At 37.7% G+C, this 8,035-nt stretch overlaps 1 protein-coding gene across 4 annotated transcripts in view; it reads right to left on the reverse strand.

Moving 5' to 3' along the window:
• cib (thymosin beta cib) overlaps nucleotides 1-7,822 on the reverse strand; it is a 42,363-nt gene extending 34,541 nt beyond the window's left edge. For all 4 annotated transcript variants that reach the window (XM_074099235.1, XM_074099232.1, XM_074099234.1 and 1 more), the window contains exon 1: nucleotides 7,746-7,822. The gene's annotated coding sequence lies outside the window, so the exon portion shown is untranslated. The remainder of the gene's footprint in view (nucleotides 1-7,745) is intronic.
• Nucleotides 7,823-8,035: the final 213 nt, after the last annotated feature.

The raw sequence follows: 8,035 nt of genomic DNA on the forward strand, positions 1-8,035 counted from the left end.
GACATAAGAACTCTATATCTATATGAAATTTAATGATTAAATAAAGAATTTAGTTAAGACTGAGACATTGTTTATAATAATAATAATAATAAATTTATTTCGACCAACTCGGATCATACACATAGAAATTAAATAGAAATTAAGAACAATAAATTAAGTACATTACAATATTAAGTGGGCAACACATGCAGCTGGTTCCAGTGGCACATAAATGGACCGTCATTCCGCTCAGAAACTGTCTTCAGGAGGCTGTTGGGGCTGCGAGTGATGCGCTGCAGCAGCGAGGCGACCCGTTTCCGCATGATTGCGTGAAAGCCGTCTGCATGCGCCTCCGCGAACATTCCTGACGCGCTGCAGCGCCCCGGCAGCCCCAGCAGCATTCTGAACGCGTTGTTATATTGAACGCGTAGGGCGCTGTAGGCTTTTTGAGTATAATTGACCCACAGGCTGCAGGTATAAAATGACTGGCAGTATGCCTTAAACAAAGAAATTTTGACGTTTTTAGTACACCTGGCAAACCTACGGATCAACATATTACTCCTCACCGCCAGCGCCCTACGCTCTCGCTCTATATCCTTACAGTCGCTAAGTGACGCTGTAACCCAATGCCCCAGATATTTAAACTCCTCGACTACCTTTAGAGGAGTGCCTTCGAGTTTTACTTGGGAATACGTGGATAGCTCATTGTACCCGCCTTAAACACCAGCAACTCACTCTTTGAGGCATTATATCTAAGGCCGTGGGCCTCAGCGTATCTTTCACATATGACTAAAAGATCTTTAATGGCGCCTATTGACGGGCCCAGCAACACCATGTCATCTGCGTAACTTATATTATTAATAAATTTACCTCCTACTGAGCATCCGACCATAGTGTTGCTGAGCTCATCAATCAGCCGATCGACATACAGGCTGAAGAGTTTGGGTGACGTGAGCCCACCCTGTCGTACCCCACACTCTGTCCTGTATGTGTCAGATAACGAGTCAGCCCACCTTACCACGTTATTTTGGTGACCATACCAGAACTTAAACATTTCAATCAACTCACTGGGTAACGTGGTGTCCTCGTACAGTTTTTGCCATAACTTACTATATGACACCAAATCAAAAGCCTTGGACAAGTCAAGAAAACACGCGTATACGGGTGTTTTCCTGTCCGTGTAATATCGGACAGTATGCTTGAGACAAAGAACTGCCGCTTCCGTGGAAAGCCCGGCTCTGAAGCCGAACTGCGCGTCATTGAGACACATGTGCTTGTCCAGTTGTTTGTCAAGCATACTGTCCAACACCTTTGCCGTAATAGTGGCCAATGAGATGGGTCTATAATTCTTAATATCAGAGGCGTCTCCTGTACGGTTCTTAATTATGGGGACTACCACCGTCTTCATCATCTCGTCCGGCAAGTAGGAGTGGCTAACACAGAGGGAAAAAAGTAATGCGAGCACTCTCGACACGTGCACCCCACGAGTCATGCTCTTCACCACCGCCGCCACCTCCTTCGCAGTAAACACTACCGGTGTCCCTCCCAACGACCCCCTTCCCTTAGGTATGTACTCCCCGTTACCCAATGAGGAGTCAACCCTAAAGTGCGCCCTAAAGAGATTCGCAATTTGGTACGGCTCGCTAATCCCCTCAACACTCACTGGCAGACCAGATCTAGGTCTCAATCTATTAGTGCATTTCCAAAAACTAGAAAAGTCTTTACTTGTATGGTGTGTCGCAATGATATCCATTTTGATTTGTTCCGCATTATCTTGACACCACTTAAGTTTTTGTTTGAAAACCTTTCTAGTTTCTGACATGACATCATAACTCCAGCCTTGTCTAGGCTTACCGTGCTCAACCCAGGTCTGAAACGCCAGCCTAGCCCTCTCGTGCGCCTGTCGTACATGTTTATTCCACCCGATCACATATTTATTTTATTCTTACCGGCTACGGCATAGGTACTACTAGCTGCAGAAGTGAGAATATCAATCACACTTAAATACAAATTATCAATTATCATTTTATGTCCTATATCATTACATAATCTCTTATTACATTCGTAGTCAATTATGAACATTTAATCAGTTCATTAGGAAAGTCATTAATCAAGCTTTCTTAGCAATGTCTTATAAAGTGAGACTTTTGTAAATTTCTTTTCACCCCATATAACCGAGTTACATTTCTGTTACATCTATTTTATTTCCCCTATTATTTAACATTATGAAACAATTTCCACGGGTAGTATTCGGACCGAATATGTCGTTGTTATGACTTATAACGTTTAATACCTTTTCCACGCTGATTCAGAAACCAAGGCAATGGTCCAACCAACTTTGTGCACCGTTAAATCACTTAAGATGTGAAAGTGTCTGATGACAGACCGCAAGAATTCAACGTCCGACTATTTCCATTTAAGGAACAACAACAATAAGTTTCCGAGCTTAAACCGAATTTTTAGCGTGCTGGCATTTATCGGCAATAACAACACAGTTCTTTTGGCAGTCCTCCACGATTGCAGCGACCTAGTCAAACACTCAGCATACTCGCAAGGGTATCCGCCGAGTCCGTAGGCATATATACTGAAAGCACTAAGAGTGACGCTCGGACAGTGCAATTTTCATCGCGGCTACTCGTACACTAGTTACTCGCCTACTCGTTTCGACCTAAACACACTCTTACGCCACGCAACGCGACGCCTCCAAAAAGTCTACCATGCAATGAATGCCACACTTGTGTGAAACTGCAAGAACTTGCAAGGTGTACTGGACAGTCGCTATCAACCGCGTATAAGAACGGTATGTCTTCAAGTAACAACCACGTTTAGTGCAGAGCACAAAACCGCGTAAGTTAAATTTTCAAAAAACAAACGACATAGGTAATTATAAACCCTTCCATCAATTGAAAATAAAAACTGAAATATAGAGCACAGAAAACCAGAAAAATAGACAGCACTGGAATCGATTCCTGTCATTCATCCTATTATTTATACGCTACACCCTGGTCAACGTACAGACACGAATTTCCCCTATGCACCACATATCTCAGCTTGTTTGTTTCTTATTTAGCCACTTAAGCAGTGACGCTAGCGACATCTATACCGTGTGTGGAGAAACATTTCGGCATTCCATTAGAACTAACTGCTCACCCGGACAAGAGATCGTTATTTTAGCAATCAAATTAAGATGTTTTTTGCAGAAGATTCCAACCAACTTTCCATAATATAAACCGTGTTTCTCGCCCTAGTCTGCTTGCACATTATACATAAGAACTCTATATCTATATGAAATTTAATGATTAAATAAAGAATTTAGTTAAGACTGAGACATTGTTTATAACTAATAATTATTAAAAACTTTTATTCATAAAACATTTTTTTCAAAGTTAAATTATCAAAGCAAAAAAAACGCATCAAAAATCAATAGCGAATTTCGGTAACGCACCGAAACCACTTCGCGAAGTCAACGACCTCCACTAGAATGTAACTTTAAAAACTACGACTCAAAATTTTATGGAGCGTCGCGAACATCGGCAATTAGAAGATTTCTAACGCCATCGCAACTGCGTTAACGCGCGCTTTTTGTCTTTACCGGATTTTTCAGTATGCACTAGACTAATTAAAAACGGTCTACATTTTATATATTAGATTAACTTTAATTTATGTAAGTATATGACGGTCTAGAACGCAGGCGTTTTCTCATAATAATATATCAAAAATGAATTTATTTAGAATGGTAAAATCTGGACGGGAGCAATAAATTAGGTGTGTTATTTAATTAGTGCAGCTAAGTTTTGCTCTGTAGGTAGTTTGGAGTTTTTTTTAGTACTTATTTGGTGCAGCCTCGCCGCACAAACCCAGCTCCCCTGCGTACACTTTATTGATTTACAGACCAACGCGTAGGGTACCTAACTACCTAGGGCTGTATATCGAATCACATAGACTATGGTTGCAAACTGAAAACGACAAAATATTTTTAATTTACTAACTTCAAATAAACAAAGTCAAAGTCAAAATATCTTATATTCAATTTAATTTAGCTTATTATTCAATTTAAGCTATAAAAAGCACTTATGAATAAAAAAAAGGCAATAAAGTCAACGAGATTTTTTTTAAACAGATTACAAATATTATTAAATGATAACTATACATCACAAGTATTTAACACAACTTTATTTTTAACAAAGAAAAAATTAAGTCCGAAAACCGGCAATACGAATTAAATGTAGAGTAAATAAGTATCGCCTAAGAAATTCTTAATTACCTACAGACGATGCGATATGATATGTATGACCACTGGAAAACCAGTGTCATCATATCGGTTTATTTTATATGTCCCACAGCAGCCACAGGCTTTCTCACAGAATGAGAGAACTTGGGCCGTATTTCCTACGTGGGACCATCGCGGAATTTTCAGGGCACAACCAATTATTTTAAATTAATTAGTCTCTCGTTTCTACTGGTTTAATTTAATTCATCAAAGTAGCAACAGTAATATTATGACGTTAAAGACAGAAGAAAAATATTTATATGTATATTCTATTTTATTTATATTATAATCATAAGAATATTCATTTACTTCAAGTAACATGACTCATAGAAAAAACGAAAAGAAAAAATATATAAGTAATATAATATTATGATGATGTCTCAATAATTTATCATTTTTTCCCTTTTTATTGTCATTCAGCATCCAACAGAGGTCTCTAGCGACATCCCTAACATTAGAAATTAGGGGCGGTCGCAGACCCTCAGGCAAGGCAATCGATTCGGTTATTCGGGAAGTACGTTCGTCCCTTACTCGCAGACGGGAAATATTCTCCATCTTCTTTTCGCACGTCATCTACTGTCCTGTCTGCGTCGAATATATTACCTTTGTTTCTTTTGGTATAAAATACAGCTACAATATGACCTAAATTGTTACAATTCATAATTGCAACTTTTCCATTTAATACTCCACATACCACAAAGTTGCGGTGCGAGTCTTCCTTTTATTATAAATTAACAGGAAGATGTCAACAGGAAAATAAGTACATAATTGGAACCATTACACACCAATATTAGCCTAATACTGTTCATTCAATTAATGTGATCAATATTAATCTCGAAATTTACTGCGAAAAATGGCGAAAATTATGCACCAAACCCATGTATTTGAAATCTAAACCTCATTTTAGTCATGTAGCTGGATGATACTAAGGGTAATTTCATGTTCGTGGGTGGAAAGGTGCTTATAATTGTAACACACAACCGAAAGATCTTTGTGAGAACTTTGGCCATACTCCTTAAAAGCGAATCACGAGTTTGAGATGTCTTAAAGGATCAGTTCAAATTGATCGGATTATATTTTGTAAAACGTAAACTCGAAATACTCGCGAAATGCTTGAAACACATCAAAATACGCAGTATTAACGTGGCGATGGCGAAGCGTCCATAGAACTATTCCCACCGGCTTGCCCAATATTTTCAAAATAGAACAACAAGACTTACAGAATTTATAAAGATGTAAGCGATCTTTTCTACGGCTTTACCATGGAAATATCTGACGCCACGTCGGCGGTATTTAGTTTAAATACGTTATTTTAGTATTTTTATTTTCATGATAAAATTACTATACAATTGGTAAACTGTTGGCAGTAATTAAAAACTATTTTTTTGCATTAATTACATATTTTTCTGCTTTTACACGTTCTGTTAAGGTATAAAAATGACTATGTAGTGTGTGGTGTATGAGTGCTTGTTTACATGTTAGGCTCTGAACCAAAATTAAACGATTCTGAAAAATATTTCCAGAGGGACGAAGACAAGATCGCGCACAACAGCATATTATAATTCGTTTATTAAATCATTCAATGCTTTAAAAATAAAATCAAGGGACTCACACCCTTGGTTTAGAATTAATCTGTTACTACTTCACTTCACTTTATCCTTAACTGCTCATGGTTAAAGAACCATAAAGATCACTTGGGATGTTGTAAGATATCATGAGACCACTGATTGCAGTTTTTGTGGAGGCAAGCGAGAAAGCGGCGAAAGTTTACATGTCATCCAAACCGGTTTGACTTTAGCTGAGTAAGTAACGTAGTAAATCTTTTGTAATCGTGATTTACGATACTACGTTATGCAGTAAAAGATCAACAGATTATTGTATTGTATATCATACTGATTTTATCATACTAACAAAATGTGGATTGATTCAAACGGCTAAAAGTATCTGAATCATTACATTAGAATGCTGTTAAGGGGGTTTAAATTTGAAATATGAATCTTTTTTTAATTGCAGATTCGTTCAGTTCCTGAAGAAACTCCTGAGCTGTCGTTGAACTCAGTATATAAATGTTAACGTTATATATAGGTATTTACAAGGTAGGTATATTAGTAATTCAAACGATTGCGTCCCTTTGACGGTTTGGAATGCAACTCGAAAACTTTTAAATAAATTTGTAAGTTTGTTATTCGAAACATCAACGGTCGATTATTGCTCGTGTCCATGTGTTATGCGTTAGTCATGTGTCTATATTTAGTACCCCAACCGATACGAAACTTGGGTTCGTTAACATCGCTTTCAAGGACAAAAACGGAGTGTCCTTTTCAAGGGCTTTTTATTGCTCCTCGACAATTTATATAAACTTACAGTATTACTGTGCTTTATTTAACTGATGTTTCTACATTAAACTTGGCTTCGTCCATATAAATCTTATATGACACAATTTTACGTACAAAATGTGTCCCTTTTTTATCTAATAAGTTTATTTTATTTTTAAAGCTCTAAGTTGAATGACTTCTGGTAGAAGCAGCGATGAAGCTGCTTAATTGCATTTATTAACATAATTAATACATCGCATCGTGCCAAACGAACCGAAACGGAACGGTTAACCTGTTTTTTACCGCTTTTGAGATAAATTATTTCGGAAATTAACTAGCACACTGCTGTGAAAATCTAACAACATTAACAAATCATAAAAGTTGAACTGTCATTCTGACAAATTAACGCAACGAATTGCTTGCAGACTTTCTTTATGTATCAATTGAACGTTCTGTCTCCCCTACGTCAGCGAACCCTCCGATTTGAGTTACGACTTACGAGCCTCATCCCGAGCTATTCATTTGTTTAATGTCATTGTCATAGTTTGCGAACTTTGAGTGTAACGTTGTTGACAAAAGTTACGTTCTATGGCATAAGTTATAGTATAATAAACTACCCTCTTTCCTCTTGCTCGGAAAGATCAGAGGAAAATGACGAAAGATAAATAAAAAGAGGGCGTCATATTTAATAAGACGTTTAAAGACAGGAAAGTGTTTTTGTGTTTTTTGTCAGATTCGGTATAAATCCAGGAAGAAAAATTCTACAGGGAAAACTGTACACGTTTCCTGATACGACGATTTGAGACTTGTGATCAATTACTAACAATATTATGTTCAATAGAATGGCTCATTGTTTTTTATAAATCTTATTATACTGTTCACGTCCACCGGAAATGCATGTCTGCGATAACTCCCGACACACGTCGACGTAACCACACAAAGACAATGCACCCTGCACTGGGCAGATGTTTAAAAACACCTCAATCGGCAGTGAAGTCATGCCAAGATCATAAACAACCTTACAGTTCCGTTAACAATCCTAAACAACCAACACGACAATCTGCAAATTCCATTACGAACAATCAGCCTTTGATCACTCGTGCCATAAACAAAAATTAAAAAAAATAATTAAAAAAACACTTGACATGAGTCATAAAAAAACAAATGAAAATTTTACTCACAGTAGGTTGTTTGTTGGACTTGTGAAGTTCACTGTTGCCGCCACGGACGTCAAACGGGTACTGAATATGTCGGCGAGCGATGTACCGACTGCAGAGGCGGCGCGGGGGTGGCTGCCTAGCGGTACACACACATACGTCTATTTTTTATACGATGAATCACTTATTCAGTTGCCCTAAGTATCGTAAGTATTTTGTTTAAACAACTGGGTCTGTGTAAATGGGTGATGTAATTAAGTTCGAACGTACACAAAGGTCTCAATCACCTGAAGCTATGAATCGTTTGTTATTGA

This window comes from Choristoneura fumiferana, chromosome 16 (genome assembly GCF_025370935.1).
Source record: "Choristoneura fumiferana chromosome 16, NRCan_CFum_1, whole genome shotgun sequence".
Classification (NCBI taxonomy): domain Eukaryota; kingdom Metazoa; phylum Arthropoda; class Insecta; order Lepidoptera; family Tortricidae; genus Choristoneura; species Choristoneura fumiferana.